Source organism: Carlito syrichta, unplaced genomic scaffold (genome assembly GCF_000164805.1).
Source record: "Carlito syrichta isolate Samal-C Ts95f unplaced genomic scaffold, Tarsius_syrichta-2.0.1 Scaffold314337, whole genome shotgun sequence".
NCBI classification, from domain to species: Eukaryota; Metazoa; Chordata; class Mammalia; order Primates; family Tarsiidae; genus Carlito; species Carlito syrichta.
In genome coordinates this window covers 335,804-358,125 of record NW_007258433.1, presented here as the reverse complement: position 1 = coordinate 358,125, position 22,322 = coordinate 335,804, and the positions used below count along the sequence as shown (strand labels likewise).

Here is a 22,322-nt window from a genome sequence, read left to right as displayed (position 1 = left end):
TTTTTTTTTTTTTTTTTTTTTGCGTTGGAGGCTTGTCCAGACTGGAGAACAGTGGCATGCTCACAGCCCCCAGCATTGACCTGCTGGGCTCCGGCGGTCCTTCTACCTCAGCCTTCCCAGTAACTGGAACTACAGGCACGCGCTACCATGCCTGGCTAATTTTTTGATTTCTTGTAGAGATAAGGTCTCATCAAGTTGTCCAGGCTGGTCTCAAATCTGTGGGCTCAGGTAATCCTCTCCCCTCAGCCTCCCAAGGTGCTGAATTACAGGCTTGAGCCACTGCACCCGGCCTCTTTCCTGCCTTTTTTTTCCTTTGAGTTGGAGTCTCACTCCATCACCCAGGCTGGAGTGCAGTGACATGCTCACAACCATCACAGCCTCTACCTGCTAGACTTCGGCGATCCTTCCACCTCAGCCTTCCTAAAAGCTGGAACTACAGGCGCACACTACCACGCCCAGCTAATTTTATTATTTCTTGTAGAGATGAGGTCTCGCCAAGTTGCCTGGGCTGTTCTCGAACCTGCGGGCTCAGACAGTCCCCTTGCTCTAGCCTCCCAAAGTGCTGGGATGACAGGCTTGAGCCACTGCGCCCGGCCTCACTTGATCTATAGTAGCACAGTACCAGCGCTCTCTTTTCTCTTTCTTTCTCTACCATAGGGCCTGTGGCTTCCTGATCCTTCCTCCTGCATGACAAGTGCAGTTGGTGGGCACAGAGGGATGGGAGGGCGGGCACCAGAGAGAGTTCCTTGCTGCCCCACACTGAGGCCCCCTGCGTTCCCCCCTTCCCAGCTACACACAGCACTTCACTCCCTGTGCTTTACCCTGCCCTCAACCCCTGTTTCTTCCCCATTTCTTGGGCGACCAAGGTGCTTCCTAAGACCGCTGTTAGAGCACATGCCACTCCTCCCTTCCTCTCCACTGGCCACTGCTGGCTCTGCAGGTACTTTTGCCTCTGCTTGGCCAGGCTGACCTGGTTAAAAGAAGCTTGCCTGCAGACGGCATGAGGAAATGTCATTATTGTGGGTGAAAGAGCAAACTTGAGCCGGGCTCGGTGGCTCAGCCTGTAATCCCATGCCTTTGGGAGGCTGAGGTGATTGGATTGCCTGAGCCCACGGGTTCGAGACCCGCCTGGGCAACTTGGCGAGACCTCATCTCTACAATAAATCAAAAATCAGCCGGGCATGGTAGCGCGGGCCTGTAGTTCCAGCTACTCGAAAGGCTGAGGCGGAAGGATCGCCGGAGCCCAGCAGGTCGAGGCTGCGGTGGCCGGGAGCGGCCACTGCACTCCAGTCTGGGCGACAGAGTGAGACTCCAAGTCAAAAGAAAAGAAAGAAAGAGCAAACTTGGAGATTTTGTAAAAGTCCTGGTAATATTTTTAATGATGTCATAATTAGTATGCAGTGCTTTGAGTTCATCCAGTGACTGGTTGTCCCCTGGCCTTGCCGACCAGTTTGCTGGGATTGGGACCCAATCCTGCCAGCTTCTTTGTAAGACCAAGGACTGTCTGAGACTTTGCAGCCTCCAAATGGCCCAGCATAAATAGGTATCTGTAAGAGTTACGACCTTGGTTTGGGTAAGGCTGTGTGCAGATAATAGCAGCAGTGAACCTGGTCATGCTCTTGCCCTGCCGCATGCTTTCTCGCTGTACACGTGCTGTGTAGGGGCAATAATGAGGTGATGATATGATGCATGCAGTGGTGTCTGACAGTACGCATGGGCATCCCCACCAGAAAGGGAGGTAGTGTTGTGTTTTTCTTTTTCAGTGGGGAGAAGGAATCCCTAGGAACAGGCCCAGGCACTGCTTATCTGACTTGCCGTACATCAAATCACTCTATCCCCTGAGATCCAGAAGGTCTGGGATGTCTGAAAGTTTGTATGACTTACAAGTTGGCAGCGAGTGATACTGATGCTGCTGGCTCAGGGATGCATTATGAGAATCGCTAGCCCAGGGCACCAGAGGTCTCCAGGGAGCCAGACAGTGCAACAGAGTTGCAGCCTTGGAGGTAGCAGAAGGAGGTACCAGAAGCACACCTTGCAGAAATACCTGGGATGGCCCTACCATGCGGTCTGCAGAGCCAGATCCCCTTCTTGTTTGTGCTAATCACTCACTAGTGATCTACGTTTTTCCTTTAAGATCACTGTTGTTTGTTTTGTTCATTTTTTCCCCAGTCTCTGGCACTCTAGAAAGAATTTACTGAATAATTAATACCTAATTGTTCCAAGAGAAGTCATAAATCTCCTAAAGGAAAGTCACAAGGAGAAAGAAACACTGATGATGAAAACACAGATTTTGACCTCATGTTCGAAGAAACCAGATTCTTGGTTTCAGGTAGAAGGATTTTGTTTGGGCGAATTTACCTTAGCCACTGGAATCAAAGCTGCTCACGTCCCAGCCCTGACTCTCGGGGAGGCCTAGCTCTGTACCACCGGGCCAGGGCTCGGTGGTGGCCAGTCTGAGGCAGCATGGACTCCTGCACCCCGGTGTCTAGAAGAGCTGTCCTCTGAAGTCCCAGCGACTAGGTCGGCCCCTGCCCTCTGGGGTCCCCGGGCAGCAGAGCTCATTGAAGCCTGCAAATGGGCCAGCGACTGCCTTCCTCCTTTTCATTCAGGCACTGGAAGGGGCTGGCCCGCAAGCCAGCAGATAAAAGAAGTCATTTAGGCTTGGGTTTCAGATAAAAGACTTGAGGTTCATGAAATGCTCTGGCATAACAGTGTAGCTCTGTTCTGGGCTGTAAAACACATTAGAATAGGAACAAAGGAGCGGCTCTGTGGCGTCTGCAGCGTCCCAACCCTGCCCAGGCTGTGAGCCAAGTCTGAGGATTTGGGTGTCCTCCGAGCTCATGAAAAATCCACCTGATAGGCTTCTTCATCCTATTGATCCTCCCTGTCTTCTTACCTTGATTTGCACCTGCCTGGTACAAATGTGAGCCAAAAGGTTATGGAGAGACTGTTTAAGGTCAAGCAATACATGATTTTGTTTATGAACTGCACAGACCCCTGGTTAACACACTGCAGAGTTTTTTACAATTTCTTGAATATCTTGCCACACAAACATATTATGTCCTTTTTTAACGGGTTTGAAAAAGGACAGAGTTTCTAGTTCACAGTGGACACACCTGAGCAAAAATGCATCTCTTTCTCTTCGGTGACATGTAGAAGAGACTTTGTGGGAGTGTATATAAGTCTGCCTGTCATCCACAAACTTTCAAAGACAGTGTGAATTCTTATTTTACTCATCATCTCAGGATGTCATTATCCTTCCCCGTACAGCATTTGTTTGTAGAAGTCAACATTAATTAAGCTTCTCCACTGAAATGAAAATACTTCATGGGAATTCAGTGAAACCGCCCCTGCCCCTGCCCGCCAGCACATTAGATGGGTTTAAACACTGGAAAGCAGAATATAGTTAACAGAAAAAGCAGATCTAATTATAGCCCAAAGATAGTATACCAGGTGAGCTGTGTTTGCTTTGAAATGGAGACATTAAAAATGTGTCTTCAACTTGCCCAGACCGACATCCTGCAAGGGAGAGGAAGAACTTCTGCCCGGATTCTTTATCCCATCTCAGGTCTCTCTAGTTGTCTACTGTAGACCTTTACTTTATAGTCTGTGTGTTTCTGAATGCAAGTCATATCATACGCAGGCAGATTCCAAAACTAAGAGGGTGTTTGATCCCTGAGGTCAGGAAGTATGTGTTGGCACAGGGTTTTCTGGTGGTGGTTAAGAGGACTCAGGCTGACCTAAGAAAAAGTACAGTCCAGGGATTCCAGGTCATGGGTTCGTTGAGAACCCTCGTGGAGTCGGGTCATTGCTTGGTGAGAGTATGTGTTCCATTTGTCTGGGGTCAAAGTGGTTCATGGATCAGAGACAAATGCCATAGCCTCCCAGGAACTGCAGTTTGGGGGCTGAGATTGCTTGCCCTGGGTCTGGGATGGCTCCTCTTGGTCGCTGGAAAGCCCCTGGATAAGCTTAAGATCCGTTGAGGGTTGACTTGACTCCAGAGGGAAATGGAGGAGATTAGGGAATTTTAAGGATGCAGACATTGTTTTGCTGTTTTCAGTTCTGTGCTTGGCGCTCTTTCAACTAGATCTTTTTCATTTAGGCCAAACAACTCTTCTCCCTCCCAGTATGAGGAATGTCAACTTCACAGTGGTTGTTCTGTTTTGCATTAATCAATTTAGTGTGCTTTGTGGCCAATGTCCCCGTGCCTTTATATCTTATGGTGCATGTGGACTCCTGGTATCCTAGAACACAGGAGATCTTATAAAAAGCTAATGAGGGCCAGGCTCGGTGGCTCAACCTGTAATCCCAGCACTTTGGGAGGCCAAGGCAAGTGGATTGCCTGAGCCCACGGGTTCGAGACCCACCCGGGCAACTTGGCGAGACCTCGTCTCTACAATAAATCAAAAATTAGCTGGGTGTGGAAGCGTGTACCTGTAATTCTGCTACTTGGAAGACTTAAGCAGAAGGATCGCCGGAGCCCAGCAGGTTGAGGCTGTGGTGGCCGGGAGCATGCCACTGCACTCCAACCTGGGCGATGGAGTGAGACTCCAACTCAAAAAAATGCACACACAAAAGCTAATGAGACCTGGCCCCTTCCCTCCAGATCTCACAACCTCATCAAAAATAACATGACAGCTAATGATAAGCAGCCATGTATGACTATGTGCTGAATTGTGTGGTACGTTTAATAAAAGGAGTCTAGGACAGTGATGTAGAAAGGTGGGATGTGATTGCACCCCATGAATGGAAGGGAAAAGAAAAGATATCACAGAGGAACAAAATAGCTTGAGCAAAGAGTTGGGATGGAAATGGAAATGGTCTGCTCATGAGTGCTCAGGAGGTTGGGCTTATTAGAATGGAATGTTTGGCAGGGAAATCTAAGATATAGATTGAATTCATCCAGGCGACCAGCCTGAAAGGTCTGTGAACCTGTAACAGTTAAAACTCGATGTGGAAGCCTGTAGGAGCCTCAAAGGACCGTGAGTTCCTCAGGCAAAGGGCTCTACTTTTTATGTGAGAAGAGGCAGATTAGCCTTCATGGGCCACACCTGGTCCAAATGGGTTTGATTTGGTATCTACACTTCACTTTAAAAAGTGACATCCTCAGTGTTTTAAAAATTATTAACAAATAGCCAACATTAAAAGTAAATTAGGAGACTTCATGTTAAAAATTCAGTCATGTTTCTGTCAAAAAAATTGGGGGATGCAGTAGCAGCTGGGCCTGTATTATGGTGGTCCTCCATGGGGAACCGAGTGGACCTTAGCTGGACTGTGTGTCCCCTCTTCCCTCTGTCTCTTCCACACAGAGGCCAAGAGTCTTTGGAGGCTCTCGTGAGGACCACCATGTCATGTGCTCACACTCAACCCATTTTGCTCACTGACATGGCCCACCTGATGACACCTGGCAAGGACTGTGTGTGTGGTCCCCAGCAGAAGTTTTCTTGAGCTCATATTTTTGGACAAGGAAATGGAGTGCTGTAGATAATATTTAAATTAGATCAGATTATGTCCTGTATCCACAAAAGTTTTTTACTAACAATTTTTGTCTTTTTCTTTTTCTTTTTTTGATGTCTCAAGAAAAGTTATTTCAGTCAGTTTTACAAACATGTTTGAATTTGACCTCACAGTGGCCTAGGTATTTAGGAGACTGAACTCGTGTTAATTAATGCTTTAATAATTTTGGTGCATTTTTCTGAAGTAAAGAATAGAAGAAGGAATACCAGGAGTAAGATACCTAGATTGTGCCCTAATTTTCATGAAAGGAACTTATTTTATGCTTCATTTTTTTTTGAGTTGGCATCTCACTCTATTGCCTAGGCTGGAGTGCAATGGCACACTCACAGCCACTCCAGCATCAATGTACTGGGCTCAGGCAGTCCTTCTGCCTCAGCCTTCCAAGTAACTGGAACTACAGGTGTGTGCTATGACACCCAGCTAATTTTTTTTTTTAATTGTAGACATGAGGTATTGCCAAGTTGCCGGGCTGATCTCAAACCCGCGGGCTCAGGCAATCCACCCGCCTCGGCCTCCCAAAGTGCTGGGATGACAGGCTGAGCCATCGAACCTGGCCTATGCTTCGTTTTTTATTTTAGCAAGGTAGCTATGGTGTTAGGCTTTCGCTCTTCAGTCTGAGTGAAGCTGAGGCCTGACCTTCCCAGGAATAGGTGTTTGTTCACGGGATTCATGGTCAGAAGAATAAGACAAAGAGGTCTACTTGGGTGGTAAATGCAAGCTTGCCAGAGAAAGCAACCAACAGCAATTCCTCCGTGCCCACCCATCAGACTTGACAACCAATGAGAAACAGTAGCAGGCATGCTTCTAGAAGAGTGCCCACCACCTGTGTTCATTTTGTGAGTACTCATAATGCATTTCACTTCAGTCATTGAAGAAGTTCGAGAGAAGACAGCTGGATTCTGTGCAGGCAGTGTTGTTGGAGGTAGGTTTTGGGGTACCAAAGGGAGGGCTTTCAAAGGCTGAGAAGATAACTCAAGTTGTGGGATTATGGAAAGACAACTGTAGGCATCCTCTAGTCCAACCCCATCTGTCTATAGCTGAGAAAACTGTGGTCTAGAAAGCAAAGTGATGAGCCCATGGATATGCAGGTACTTATGTGACCCTCCAATTCATTGCTCCTTTTGATTAGCCAGTGCACATTTGGGAAGGAGAAAGGAGGTGCATAAGAGGCATCAGACACATGCAAATACCGATGGGCAATTAAAGATATACTTCAAGTTGATGTAGCCAAGGGCCAGGGCTGCAAGAAAGATCCGGCAGGCACATCTCACTGGTCAGGGAAACTGGCAGCTTTTCCTTGGTCCCTAGCTCTGATGACCCATCTCAGATCAACTCAGGGTACCAAAGGCATGCTCTCTCTTCATTCACACGCTCATGCTGACACCTTCATGCCCCATCCTTCCTACTCTGGCCCTATTTCTGAGACAGTGCAGGGAGAAAGACAAGAGTGACAAGACAGATGCATCTGTCTCTGGGACCTGTCACTGCTTCTCCTTCTTCACTGCCTCTTCCTCAGTGTTGTCTGATAACCGGCAGCATTGGCATCACCTAGGGGCTTGTTAGAAATGCTGTGTCTTGGAATCCATCCAGACCTACCATAGCCTGTTCTTTAATAGTATTCTGTTCTTTAACATGGTCATTAGGTGATGCCTGTGTTCATCCATCCTTGAGATGTGCTGCCCTGGAAGGCGAGAGTTTCTGCCTGGTGTTTTCTCCCATTCCTTCCTACCCTTTAAGTACCTATTCATTTAAGTATCAATTCATTGTAAACCTCAGAGTTTTGGTTTGAAAACAAAATTCAACTATGCCAGTCAATTCTTTGACTAGAGTCCTTGTTTGACTTCCCATTGCTTTCCTTCCTATATGTCAATAATGAAAAAGTGGAATTTGAAATTAAAAACAAAACCATTTACATTAGCATGCAAAAAATTAAGTACTAACATATAAATCCAGCAAAATATATGTAAGATCTATATGAGGAAAACTCTGATGAAAGAAGTCAACCAGCTCAATGGAGAGATATTTCATGTTCGTGGATAGGAAGACTCAATATTGTCAAGATGTCAGTTCTTTCCCAGTTTATCTATAGACTCAATGCAATCTCAATCAAAATTCCAGTGAGATTTTTAAAAAAATATAAATGGACTGATTTTAAAGTTTATATGGAAAGGCAAAAAGCATAGAATAGCCAACACAATATTGAAGAACACAACAAAATTGGTGGCCTGACACAAACTGAATTCAAGACATACTATAAAGCTGCAGTAATCAAGTCAGTGTGGTATTGGAAAAAAAAAAAAAACCCAGACAAATAGATCAATGGAACAGAACAGAGAACCCAGAAGTAGACTCATATAAATATAGTCAACTCATCTTTGACAAAAGAGCGAAGGCAGTACAGTGGAGCAAAGATCATCTTGTCAACAAATGGTGCTGGAACAACTGGACATTTACGTGCAAAAAAAGTGAATCTAGACACAGACCTTACATCCTTCACTAAAGTTAGCTCAAAATGGATCACAGGCCCAAATGTAAAACACAAGACTGTAAGACTCCTAGAGGATAACCATAGGAGAAAAACTAGATGACCTTGAATTTGGCAGTAACGTTTTAGATATATCACCAAAAACATGGTCTGTTAAAGAGATAATTGATAAGCTGAATTTCTTTATATTAAAATTTTCTCCTCTGTGAAAGATACTATTACAACCAGTGAAAAGCCACAAACTGAGAGAAAGTGTTTATAAAGACAATCTAGAATATTCAAAGAACTCTTAAAGCTCAACAATAAGAAAAAAAAACTATTAAAAAAACGGGCCAACCCCCCAGCTGCCGCCAAGGCGCTCCATCCTCCGAGGGAGCTGAGGCTGTGTTGGGGTGAGACCCTCACTTCATCTGGTGACTAGCACCACCCCCAGCAGCTCCATCCTGCACTCGCCACACCATGGGCTCCGTGCCCAGCCTTGCCTGCATCTCCTTGGCCCTCGTCCTGCACAACGATGAAGTGATGAGGTGACTGTCACAGAGGATAAGAACAATGCCCTCATTAAGGCCGCTGATGTGACTGTGGAGTCTTTCTGGCCTGGCTTGCTTGCAAAGGCCCTGGCCATTGTCAATACTGGGAGTCTCATCTGCTCTGCGGGAGTTGGCGGTCCACACCTGCAGCTGGGGCTGCAGCCGGGGGTCCCATCCCGTCTGCCACTGCTGCCCCAGCCGAGGAGAAGAAAATGGAAGCAAGGAAGGAAGAATCTGATGATGACATGGGCTTTGATCTGTCTGACTAAACCTTTTTAAAGGTGTTCAATAAACGGCTGAACTCTGCAAAAAAGGGAAGGGGGGCAAAGACTTCAACAGACACTTCACCAAAGAAAATATGCAGATGGAAATAAGCATATGAAAAGATGCTCCACCCCATGTGTTGTCAGGAAAATGCAGATTAAAACAATGAGATACCAGTGTATACCTCTTAGAATGGCCAAAACCCAGAACACTGACAACACCAGATGTTGACAAGGATGTAGAAGCAACAAGAATTCTCATTCATCAGTGGTGGGAATGCCAAAAAAAGAAAAAAAAACCAGCCACTTTGGAAGACAATTTGACAGTTTCTTTCAAGACTAAACATACTCAGCATATGATCCAGCAATTGTACTCCTTGGTATGTACCCAAAAGTGTTGAAAAGTATGTCCACACAAAAACCTTCACGTGGATGTTTATAGCAGCTTTATCCGTATTTGCCCAAACTTGGAAGCAACCAGGATGTCCTTCAGCAGGGGAATGGATAAACAAACTGTGGTACGTCCAAGACAATGGAATACTCTTCAGCACTAAAAAGAAATGTGCTATCAAGCCATGAAAAGACATGTTGGGAACCTCAAATGCGTAGTACAAAGTGGAAGAAGCCAACCTGAAAACCTGCATTCTGGAAAAGGCAAAACCGTGGAGATGGTGAAAAGATCAGTGGTTGCCGAGAATAAGTGGGGAGGGAGGAATGAACAGACTGAGCACAGAGATTTATAAGGCAGTGAAACTGCTCTGTACGATGCTGTAATGGTGGATGCTTGTCATTATACGTTTGTCCAAATCCATCGAATGTGCAACTCTAATGTAAGCTGTGAACTCTGAGTGATTATGATGTGCTGATTCAGGTTCACCACTCATAATGACATGTCCACTCTGTGGGACTGTTGATAGCGGAGAAGCTGTCGGGGGCAGAGAGCATGTGGGGAATCTCTGTATACTTCTCTGTTTTGCTATGAACCAAAAAGCGCTCTCAAAATAATGTGGAAGAAGGCTTTTAAAGTTAGATTTGGGTCGTAACGACAAATGTCAGAGACAGGGGATATGAAGTAGAAAGTAGAAGGCCACTCCAGATGCACCGACACCCATGACCCCGGGTGAAAACCCACATTCTGGGTGTCACGTTAGCCAGAGCCTTGACGAGTGTGTCAGCATCTAAGAAAACATATTATGTTCACCTAAGCAAAACCCAGTGTCCTGACATGGTCATTGTCTTCCCAGGAACTCTGACATGGGGATTATGAATGCACTTGTCCTGGAGACAGATGCATGGTGGGGCACAGACAGACATGCCTGTGTGGGGCTGAGCAATGGTGGGAGGGCTGGGACTGCAGAGAAGGGCAGTGTCTTTCGGGGACGAACCAAGGCCAAACCCACACGCTCTTAGGACACATTGCTTCCTGAGCCTACACCTCTCAGATCCCTCTGCCCTTCCTTTCTCTGCCACAGCTAGGAGAGACCCAGGTGGGAGGAGGTCAGACAGCTCTACCAAGAGGAGACCCCACTGGTGGCACAATGTGCTTGTTCTTCACACCATTCGTCCACCACCCCCAACACATAGATTCCTTTTAGTGAAGTTCGATTGAACAAAGAGACAGGAGCTAAATATAAGTATCCAAACACTTAATTCTCCCCATCCCTCGTCAAAAACAAAATAGAAGTCGAGGGCCGCCGGGCTCGGTGGCTCAGCCTGCAATCCCAGCGCTTTGGGAGGCCAAGGTGAGTGGATTGCCTGAGCCCGCGGGTTCGAGACCCGCACGGGCAACTTGGTGAGATCTCGTCTCTACAATAAATCAAAAATTAGCTGGGCGTGGTAGCGCGCGCCTGTAGTTCCAGCTACTTGGAAGGCTGAGGCGGAAGGATCGTTGGAGCCCAGCAGGTCGAGGCTGTGGTGGCCGGGAGCGTGCCACTGCACTTGTCTGGACAACAGAGTGAAACTCCAACTCAAAAAAAAAAAAAAAAAAAGTCAAGGGCCAGCTTGCAGGAGGGATAAGAAGCACAGTGAGACTGAGGAGTGCCAGGCTGGAGGTATCCCATGGGAACCACGGATGGTCATTCCACACGGTGTGGAGAGCCCTTCTATGAGTTGAGCCCATAGCTCCTGCAGGGATTGGTGACCAGGACCCTGCAGGAGCTACTCAGCGTCTGCCAGGCAGCTAGAGGCGACAGAGTGCTTGCTGTGGCCTGCCATGGGGCAGTGATTGTGAGCTTGAACCTGGCTGTTGTTATTGACCCTCAGATCCCGGTGGACGTGTTCATCTGTGCCCAACAATCGCCCAAGAGGGTGTCGCAACACCCCGTGTCTCAGTAGGAACAAGAGCTGAGGCCTGATGCCCCGAGGAGCCTGATGAAACAGGGCAGCGGTTATGGAGAGAAAGGAAGAAGGAGAGAACTGGAAAAGGGCTCCCAGCTGGTATTTGACAGGGCTGAGGAAGTCCGTGACAGTGAGCAGGGACTGAATGCTAGTGCCTGGTGAGAGGACCTCCACGTGTAGGGGAAGCGCTAGCCACTGAGACATTTGAAAGGCAAGTAACTGCAATGGTGGAAAATTGAGGGAAAGAAGAAATGTTTTTTATTTTAGAGGCTTCAGAAACATGTCTGTTTGCAAAAGGCCACATTTCTCTACCCAAGTTCTAAAACCGTTTAGATCCCTTTAAAAACAGGATTGTTACTTCTAATTTCAGATAAACACCATAAACAGCCCCTCAGATAATGAGGAGTTCTTCTGCCTTTCACATTTCTGAATGGAAATTCTTTGCAAAGCCTGAAAGTCTTCCAGTTGTTTTCTAATGGTTCGGGCTTCGGTTTCTGTTCAAAATCAAAGAATCAGTACATTTGGCATTGCTGGTAAACGCTGAGTTTTGAAGACTCTTAAGTGGTTGTGCATGATTGGACCAAGCCCTACCCCCCCCTCCTCTCTCCTCTCTCTCTCTCTCTCTCTCTTCTCTCTCTCTCTCTCCTCTCTCCGTCTCTCTTTCTCTCTCTCTCTTTCTCTCTCTCTCTTTCTCTCTCTCCTCTCTCTCTCTTCTCCTCTCTCTCTCTTCTCTCCTCTCTCTCTCTCTCTTCTCTCTCTCTCTATGTATATATAAACCTAATATGTCCTACTTCAAGCTACATAGTAAAGATGAATAGTTCTGAAGCACTATTTCACGACTCCTTGTCTGTTTTCTGAAACGGTTGTAGGTGTGTCTGTGTATCACAGAAGACACTGTGTGCCATGTATGAGGTAACATCAAAGAAATGACTGATGAAGTGGGTGGAAATTGGATGGGATAGAGAGAGGGAAGAGAGTGGGTTTGTCCATAGCAAAAGAACCACCCAGAGACTAGTGGAAAGAATACCAGCTGCGTGTCAGTTTTGTGATGCTGAGAAATCTGGACTTTAGATTTTTGCCTTTGAGTTGAGAGGTGGGGTGGGGGGGGTGCCTTTAAGTTGACACAGTGCAATAACGTGAGCCCTGGGTGGAGTTGTCAGGTGGAAATGTTATTTATTCATTCAGCAAACATTGAGCACGTACTATGTGCCAATCACTGTGCACAAAGCAGACAGTACCGCCCTGATGGAGCTTGTGACACTCTGGTACAGGGAGAGAGCCAGTAAACTAAATGGATTAAGTGGCGTATGAGGTGATGAATGCCTTAGAGAAAAAAATAAAGCACAGAAGGGGGATCGGAAGTGTCAGGGGCTTTCAGTTTAAATAAGCAGTCAAGGAAGGCCTGACCAAGGTTGTGACACTTGCATGATGACTCAAAGGAGCACAGGTGTGACTGTGGCCTAGAGGGAGGGGATCTGGCCAGTGTGAGGCCCTGGGGCAGAGCCTGCCTGATGCCATTAAGGAGTGCCATGGAAGCAGCCAGGCCACGTAGGGCTTCGTGGACCACCGAGAGCAGTTGTACTCTGAAATGGGGAGGCACTAGAAGGTTCTGAACAGAGGTCTGGCCTGTGCCTAAAAGGACTTCTGCCAGCTGTCTTGAGCACAGGCTGTCTGAGGGTGAGAGTAGGAGCAGGGAGACCAGCCGGGAGACCATGGAAATCATCAGAGTGAGAGATGGGGATGGTGTGGCCTTCGGGAGTGGTAGCTGTGGAGACGTAAGTGGCGGTGCATTCAGAACCTGAAGTTAAGGGTCAGATGTGGGGAGTGAGAGTCCAAGAGGAGATAAGAAGACCCTGAGTTTGGCCTGAGCTTGGGGGAGGACAGAGTCACCACTGAGTAAGATGCGGAGGCCTGCAGGGTGAGTCGTCTGGGTTGGTTGGTGACTTTCAAGGCATGAAGAACTCCAAAGCTACCCCTGGCTTCATCCAGAGTGTTCTGATTGTCTTCCTTAAACCTTCCACTTGTCTGCATTTCCGGTAATCCCCTTGTAAACAGGTAAACAGAAGTGCAGGCTGGAGGGAAGAGCCCTCCTCCAGAGCCCACCCTGTCCCCATGCTGTGCCCTTTGTTACCTTTCCACCTCCCTCAGAACAGCACCTAAGAAGACACTCACTGCAGAAGGGACAGGATGATGCTTCTTACTTGCAAAACGGGTTTGCAACCCTTCTGGTGATGTGAATGTGATTTGCCTTTTGTGTGCCTTGTCCGAGGGCCAGAATAAATCTAGAAAAAGCCAGAGGGATGCTGTCTAGCTGTCCAGCACACCTAAGGAGGAGAGAGGCAGAAACAGCAAAACTAAGCACTGATTAGATTTCCTCAGAGTTCGATGGTCAGTCTGAATGTTTTGCTCTTTTTCTGGTTCCTCTCCCCCCCCATTATAATTTGTGATCATGTCTGTATCTGCTTTGCTGGAGAAAAGGGTCAGGTTGATGAGCCCTAGAGGAACATTGTGCCCAAATGATGACCAAGTGGCACCCTAGAGAAGAAAATAGCAGGAAGAGAGATAGATGAAGAACTCTGACTTGTCGACTCTTGGGGACCAGTTCTTTTTCTCTGTGATACAGTATCACAGACTCTCAGATATTTAGGGAAGAAATGCTCTTGGTTTAAGGGAGTTTTCAGTGACTTGCCTGAGGCTACACAGTGCTCAAGTGGTTGAACCAGGCTCCTTGCTGCCTCTCCTTCTGTGGCTTTCCTCTGCCATGCACTGGTGATGGCTGAGGAAGGAAGAGAGTCAGCAATGCTGCTGTGGGTAGGGCTCACTTTTTTCCCACTGACAAGTCACAAGGATCTGAGAGCCTGGGGGGAAATGTTTCACCCCTCAGCCAGAAAAGCATCATCCCCTCAGAGCTTGGAACCAGGGACCCACCACACCTCAGTGTCCCAACCCCCTTCTAACCGAAGGCCCTTGAACCTGCAGAGGAGTTTAAATTTTCCCTCTGAAGGTTCGATTCATTGATTCTGTTGAGATGAACTGACAGGAGACAGATTAACAGGAAAGGAGGTGGACAGATTTATTCACATGCACACGCGCATGAGAGCCACACAAGATATGAGACTCCAAGAGGGCCAGATGGTAGAAGTTTAAATACCTTCTTTGTAGGGGGGAGGGGAGTAGGTAGGGAGTGTAGACAATTTTCGAGGAAAGGCAAATGATGTTTAGGGGAGATGAGTGGACTCAAGGAGCAGACAATAGCTGGGACAAGGTTTCTCTGGGCTCTGGGGGAGGTGGCAGCAAGTGATGGGAAGGAGAGGGTAGCACTGTACTGCAAACAAAGGTCGTCTTATTATATAAATTGTCTCAGGCGTTAGCCCTTATAAGAGTAGTCGAAAGCACAAGTAAAAGATCTATCCTGGGCATGGAGACTTTTAGCTCTTTCCTGCAATGTGAATTAGTCTTCTCTGGTTAGTGGAGATTCCAAGGAGGGGATCCAAGATTATTGCATTCCCTCTGGATGAACTCCCCTCAGTCAGATGAGGGACCTCCAGGGAGAGCTCTTCCTGGTGCTTGGGAAGGGAAAGTGAACAAGAATGCAGGAGTCAGAGAGAGACCTGGTTCGGAGCTTATTTCCAAGGCTTTTCAAGCTCTGTTGTTCAAAGCATGTGGCATGCCAAAGTGCTGTGTCTTGATGTATACTTGTTTCTGAGCCCCAGCAAACCCTGTCCATGTTTCAGTATGGGTTCCAACTCTGGGCTCAAACCCCTCTCTCCCTAGAGAGGATATACTGAGCCCTAGGCTCCCTGGCTTGGTGTGTAACCAGGCCTGCCTGACATGGCTCTACAGGTAGTGAATTCTTTATTCTCAGGCTCTGAGCTTTGCCCAGGCTGAGAACTGAGTTTTCTCCCTGTTTCCAATTCCAGGTTTCCATGTATGCTTGGGAACTTTTGTCAAACACCTGCCTGGCCCTGTGTGGACAGACCTCTGGACCTGGGGTCATTTTAGGCCATCTCTAGGCCATGGGGTGTCCTACCTGCTGTACTGAGAACTCTTAGCCTGCAGCAGCATAATGCGAAGGGGCACTGGGATCAGTTGCACCTGTACAAGTAGGCTCTGTGCTTCTTGTCCAGGCTCCTGGCCTGACAGTGAGGAAGAGGCAGGTGAGACGCGTTTGCTGGACACCTACTGAATGCCAGGCACTGTGTATCCTATATCACTTAATCTTCCCCATCTCTGTAAGGACAGATGTCATCTCCGCTTTACAGACCAGAAAAGTGGGGCTCAGAGAATTGAGCGGTGCAGACGGAAGGTACTGAGAGTGAGTCCTCCTGTGACTTCACCCCTGCAGTGCTCGCTGGTATCCCTCTTGTTCTGGGCCTTTGCTTCAGTTTCTCGAAGGGCTCTGCTCTCACCCAGGGCCTGCCCTTCAGTCACGGGCCCCACGCTCAGCACACTCTGCTGTCTCCTGTGGGTTTGCCCCACATCTTGAGGGCCCTGGCCTCCCGGATGGGCCACTCAGATCTGACCTGTTCTACCTAGGCCTGTGAGATGTCTGTGTTCTCTTGGCCTCGACTCAGGAAGGAATCCTTGGTGAAAGCCCCTTTCCCTCAACTAGGATGTATCCACGAGGTGAGCCCTGCCTACAAGGTTGAAGCCAAAGCTTACTTCAGCTTTTCCTTTCTCTTCACGGTGAGTGAGTGTAGTTCTCCTCCCCAACTCCCCACCTCACTGCATTTACTGGAGAATGCTGGAACTGCAGGCTCTGATGGAAGCTTGAGATCCAGTGTGAAGAGCACAAAAGGTCAGGACATGCATTTCTGGAGTAGTTTTAGAAAACAAGTTCCGTTGTCATTTTTTATTTTATTTTTTTTTTGAGTTGGAGTCTCACTCTGTCGCCCAGACTGGAGTGCAGTGGCCGCTCCCGGCCACCGCAGCCTTGACCCGCTGGGCTCCGGTGATCCTTCCGCCTCAGCCTTCCGAGTAGCTGGAACTACAGGCATGCGCTACCATGCCCGGCTGATTTTTTGATTTATTGCAGAGATGAGGTCTCGCTGCCCAGGAGGGTCTCGAACCCGCGGGCTCAGGCAATCCACTCACCTCAGCCTCCCAAAGGCGCAGGATTACAGGCTGAGCCACCGAGCCCGGCTTGTTGTCATTTTTTATGTTGTCTTTAAAAGACATTAAAAAATACCTTCTATCTCACCAGTGGGCATTCTTACAGAAGTGTTCCTCTCCTAACACTCAGAATTAAATGTAATTCTCCCAGCCCTCCCGACTGAGACAGCCTCTGAGTCATATCTCTAACCCAGTGCCAGTATTTTTTTTTGACTTTTCAAATGGTTGTTAGCTAACCTGACACTGATTCGGATGTTTTGGTGATAGGTTTAAATATCGTTAGTGGTTATTCAAGGTTGCTTTTGCTTAAGCTCTCTCTCGGATGTGGTCATATTATGAGACATATTTTAATACTTAGGGTAGAGGATCATTCTAAAACTTTAGAATATAAGTTTTATTTCTGTAACTCTCCTGAGAACTTCAGAAAGTTCCCTCACTCAATAGGTGAATTCTGTAGTGACACCATCTGTATATATGGAGAAATGTTCTACAGCAGACGTTTGGTCACTCATAATGAGCCCCTGTTGTCTTCTAGGACTTTGCTTAGAATTGGGCATCCAAGCCGGGCTTGGTGGCTCAACAAGTAATCCTGTGCTTTGGGAGGCTGAGGTGAGTGGATTGCCTGAGCCCACGGGTTCGAGACCCGCCTGGGCAACTTGGCGAGACCTCATTTCTACAATAAATCAAAAATTAGCCGGGCGTGGTAGCGCACGACTGTAGTTCCAGCTACCTGGAAGGCTGAGGCGGAAGGATTGCCGGAGCCCAGCAGGCCGAGGCTGCAGGGGCCGGGAGTGGCCGCTGCACTCCAGTCTGGGTGACAGAGTGAGACTCCAACTCAAAAAAAAAAAAAATAAAAAGAATTGGGCATCCAAAGGTGAAACAGCTGGTGTGAAGAGTCACGAGAACAGACAGCATCACTGCAGTGAGGTTGTATGCCCGGCACCATAAGGTCTTATCCCAGGGTCTAAATCTTCTTGGGAGGGTGAAGGGGGCTTCCTGGAGGAGGTAACAAAGTGTCCTGTAGCAGTGAGCACCATCTGAGTGTCCTGGAAGCCTCCTCACTTCCTCCTGCCTGGCCCGAACTGGGACTTTTGTAAACAAGAGCTTTTGCAGCCAGTCTACACAGATCAGACTGTGGGGGCTGGGTGGCACCTGGTGTCAGTTTCTTAGTCTGGGCTGACTCCTCCTAGTGATTTGTTTAACTGCTTGTATTTCTGGCTGCCAGCATCTGGTTTTCGGCCTCCCCAGCCTCATCCCCGCCATGGAAACCCTCACAACATGAGCTGAGAGTGTCTGCTGCACCTGCCTCCTCACGACTGATCAGAGCCCTGCTCAGGGAGGCCTCTCTTTGCTCGTCTCGTCTGTTCTCTGGGTGGCTAGCCCAGTGCTGGCATGTCAGCAGTCACTGCTCTGAGCCGACCCATTTCCCCGGACCCCATGAGTCCTCTGGTGTGAGACAGCATGGTTTTGGGTAGCCACCCAGACTTGGGAAGCAGAAAGGCCTGAGTGAGAGTCTTGGGCTCAGCAGTCCTGGCTGGGAAAGTTTGGTCTCATGACTGAGCGGCCCCTAGTGTTGGTGGACTCCCTGTCGGGAGTGACGGTAACTGCGTGCTGCTGTGTAGATGAGAAATGTACATGAGGGGCAGGTTCCAGGAATCTGTGCCCGACAGCGGTATCCGTTCTTGTGCCGGCTGAAATTGCTGCCACCGTCACCGCTACCCTGAACCCTCTTGTAGAACTGGGACGCGCCATGATGACCAGTGCCTGGCCTGGGGTCACCTGCCGCTCGCTGCATTCTCTCTGCTGATATGCTTGGTGCTTCAGTTTTGGCATTTAACCCTTTGCACTCGGAGACATCTCATGGATCACCTACCTTCAACTCGACCGCACTTTTTTTACCAAGTAGTGAAAAACGAATCACTTCATATTTAAACAGTTCAGCGTTGGAACCAATTACTTTATTGTATGATATTTGGCTTATAATGGAATTTTAGACATTGAGGAAGTTATTTATGACAAAAAATCAAAATTTTATCATCATATGTATATGTATATATATATTTTTTGAGTTGGAGTCTCTCTTTGTTACCCAGGCTAGAGAACAGTGGCACACTCACAGCTACCATGACCTTGACCAGTCGGACTCAGGCGAGCCTTTCGCTTAAGACTTCCAAGTAGCTGGAACTACAGGCATGCGCCACCACACCCAGCTAATTTTTTGATTTGTTGTAGCGATGAGGTCTCGTCAAATTGCCCATGCTAGTCTTGAACTCCTGGGCTCAGGCAATCCTCTTGCCTCTGCCTCCCAAAATGCTGGGATTACAGGCGTGAGCCACCGTGCCTGGCTGTATCTTACATTTTTCTATTGTGCAAAACAGTCACTGACATGCGTTGAAGGTTTATTAATACATGTTGTGCAGTAGTCATTTGTTGGACATCTTCCACCTGGTGTTTTTCTATTCGAGCAGACAATGCAGTCTCATTTTCCTCCTCTCACATCATTAGTATATAATTTATTGTCCAGTCTGCTGTTCAAAGACAATGTGGAATGATGCACTCGTAATTCCTAAAAACCACTTCTCAACTGATCAATCAGATCTCGGTAATATTCTGTCTCTTCATTTGCTTTTTCATGCAATTTGAATGGAAAACTTCAAGGAAGCATACACTTTTGAAAAATTTGCACTTGCGTAAGTTTGTCCTGTATTATCACCAGCAGTCTCTTTATGTCTCCTCAGAGTGGACATCTGAGTGCAGAGGGTTAATAATATAGCCCAAATATCAGATAGTACTGAGCTCTGTGTGATAGAATTTTTACATTAAGACACTGAGATAAATAAGTAATATCGCCACAAAAAAATAGGAACAGGAAGCAAAGCCTTATTAATTAACTGCATTAAAAGGGGTCTTTTCCCTTCTTTTCTTCTGGTTTAGTTTTTTTTTTTTTTTTGAGTTGGAGTCTCACTCTGTCGCCCAGGCTGGAGGGCAGTGGCACACTGCCGGCCACCGCAGCCTCAACCTGCTGGGCTCTGGTGATCCTTCCGCCTCAGCCTTCAAGTAGCCGCTACCATGCCCAGCTAACTTTTGATTTATTGTAGAGATGAAGTCTCGCCAAGTTGTCTGGGCGGATCTCAAACCCGCAGGCTCAGGCAATCCACTCACCTTGGTCTCCCAAAGCGCTAGGATTACAGTCTGAGCCACCGAGCCCAGCCTGGTTTAGTTTTATACTAATTCAGAAGCTGCCTCTGTTGAAGTGACTGTGGATTATTGGATTATTGATCATTGCCGATGGTCCTGGAATGCATCAGCCGTTGGGAACGTCAAGAAGTGAGAATAACAGAAAACAAATTTAACTCCGTTTTCTGTTCTCCAACACTAATCAGGTGGGCTTCAGAAACCATTGAGTGAGTACATAATTGCAGAGGTGGTTCCCTGGGCTATGTGACGTTTCAGGTGATTTTCTTGTGTCAAGATGGTTTTACTACATTTTAGTGTTTGGTTGATGACTATTCTCCTTACTGGAATAAAACTATTTTCTTTCTCCAAAGAGTTGGGAATATGCTCACTTGGCTAACTGTGAAAACAAAGAGCAAGTCGCAATTCAAAACTGCCTGGAAGGTTACCGATGGACTTTGTCACACGTGTAGATAACCCATAAGTCATCCAGGAGAGGGAATCTGATGATATATAATTGGAAGTGACCAGCGCTCTGTCTACACAAGGAAGAAAGCTACAGACACTGCAGGAGAGGTGCCACGTTCGGCCTGTTGTGCACACACCTTCTCTCTGTTTATTTTAAGGTTTCTTTTAAGGAGTGAAGTCATGTAAAGAGAGCATATTTTTAATACTGTCATTCTGTTTCTTAAAATTTTTGTTGATTTGTATATACATTCAGAAAGGCACATATACCAAAAGCTCACTGAATTTTTACACACTTAAAAACACCTATGGCAAGTGCCACTGAATTATTTACTTTAAAATGATTAATTTTATATTATGGAGAATTTTACCTAAAAAAGCAACTGCAGCAGAACTTGACCAGTTACGCAGAGCCCCGTGGAGCTGCATTTTTGTTAGAGGTAGAGGAATGGCATTACCAGGGCTGCATGGTTCCCCCTCCTGACAGCGTGTCACGAGACCTCTGCTCAGCCCATGTACTCCGTGACACTTGGTATCCTCAGGTCTTCTCATTTCTGGTGGGCAGGTAGTAGTAATATAATGTGGCTTTAATTTGGGTTTCCTTGGAGACTAGCGAGCTTGAGTACCTTTTCATATATTTACTGGTCATTTGAATTTTGTAATTGCTTTAAGTAGGGATATTTTTTCCTCACATAAAATTTCTGCCAGGCATGGTGGCTCATGCCTGTAATCCCAGCATTCTGGGAGGCTGAGGTGGGTGGATCAATTGAGCCTAGGAATTCAAGACCAGTCTGGGTAACATAGCAAGATCTTGTCTCTCCAAAAAATCAGAAAATGAGCTGGGTGTGGTGGTGCAGGCTGTAGTCCCAGCTACTTGAGAGGCTGAGGCAGGAGGATCGTGTGAGCCCAGGAGGTCGATGCTGCAGTGAGCCATGATTATGCCACTGCACTTAGCCTGGGCGATAGAGTGAGGCCCTGACTCAACAACTTTTTATTTTTCTATAAGCTAGATAATTTTTCTTCCATTACTCAACTTGCACTTTCATTCATATTCCCTTCAGCTTTATTTGTTCAGGAAATGTCAAGGATTTATTTGCTCTCTTTAGGAAGTGCAGCAAAAGGTACTCTGCTCCTCCAAGTGGGGAGAAGCCTGTTGGTCAGGGCCACTCTCTTCCCCTTGTCCAGGATGCTCACAGGTGGGCATTTGAGCTGAAGGGCTTCTCCAGCCCTTGCTGTTTGGTTGGAGATGCAGTTAGATTATTTGGTGTGTCCACTCAAGGAGCCCTCTTGGCTTCCTGACAATGCCACATGGCAAGAACCAGGAGGGGCTGTCCGAAGAAGAGCTTGTGGCTCCTCTGATGAGGACAGAGATGCTGACACCATCACAAAGAGGTGCCCATGGCATTGGCTCTATTTCTTTCTACTGTTGCTGAGGCCGGGACCTACCCCGTTGCTCTGTCTTGTTGGCTGTGTTTTCAGCGTCCACAGGCTGCCGGCACGATGAACTGGCTTGTTTCTTCTTTTATTCATCCGATATTGTTGAGCTTCTGCGATGTCTTCAACATGGGCGATAAAACTCCGACTAAGCAAAGCCCCTGCCTTCGCAGAGACCAAAAATAAATAGCAAGGCTTTCTTGTAAGGTCAGGTGATTTGGGACTGTGGAGAAGAATGAAGGAGGGGATGGGGAGCCATGGCTGCACAAGGAGCAGAGCTGGGCTGGAAAGGGCCAGGGCAGGACTTGCCGAGGGAGATGGGCTGGCACCTTCTCTGTGCCCTTGGCACCCTTCCATCTTGAAGGGGAAGAGAAGGGAGATGGAAATAGGCCCTAAAGTGTGGGAGGGACTCACGGTCTGTCTCACCTTTCTCCTGCCCCCCTTCTGGTGTATTTCTGAAACACGTCAGCTACGAGAGAACTATGCTGACATTAAGATGCCACAGACTCCTTATTTCTTGTGACAAGCCTGAGAGAGTCATTGTTGAGCACCTCCCGTGTCCCACGCAGCCCTGGGTGCCGTGTGAGGATAGTGGGACCTCTGGAGACCTTGGAGAACTGTCATTCGTCTCCAGACATTTTTAGTCATGACATACCCGTCCTTCTTTTTCACCACTTAGAACCGGGCTGATGAGTTCTTGATCTTACAGCCATGTCTCTTGTTCTGCAGACGCACCCTGCACACGTACACACTCGCACGGGAGCACACACACAGGTGCCCGTCACATCAGTAGGCAACGCACAGGTTGAAGACGTGTGCTTTCAGTCATCAAAGTGCCTGAGTCCCCAGAGAACATGAGGGAGGTGGGTGACGGTCCCTCGCTGAGTGTTCCTTACCCAAACAGGGGTGGAGTTGTGTGGAGGAGTTGTGTGGGAAGGCGACGGCCCTTCCCAGTAGGTGGAGCAGATTCCCGGGCATGGAAGACCTTGACTGCACCAAAATTAA

At 47.6% G+C, this 22,322-nt stretch overlaps 1 protein-coding gene and 1 pseudogene across 2 annotated transcripts in view; both read left to right on the top strand.

The window, feature by feature from the left end:
• LDLRAD4 (low density lipoprotein receptor class A domain containing 4) overlaps positions 1-22,322 on the top strand; it is a 269,988-nt gene that overhangs the window by 82,151 nt on the left and 165,515 nt on the right. The gene's annotated exons all lie outside the window — the stretch shown is intronic.
• Positions 8,462-8,801, top strand: LOC110596811 (annotated as a pseudogene).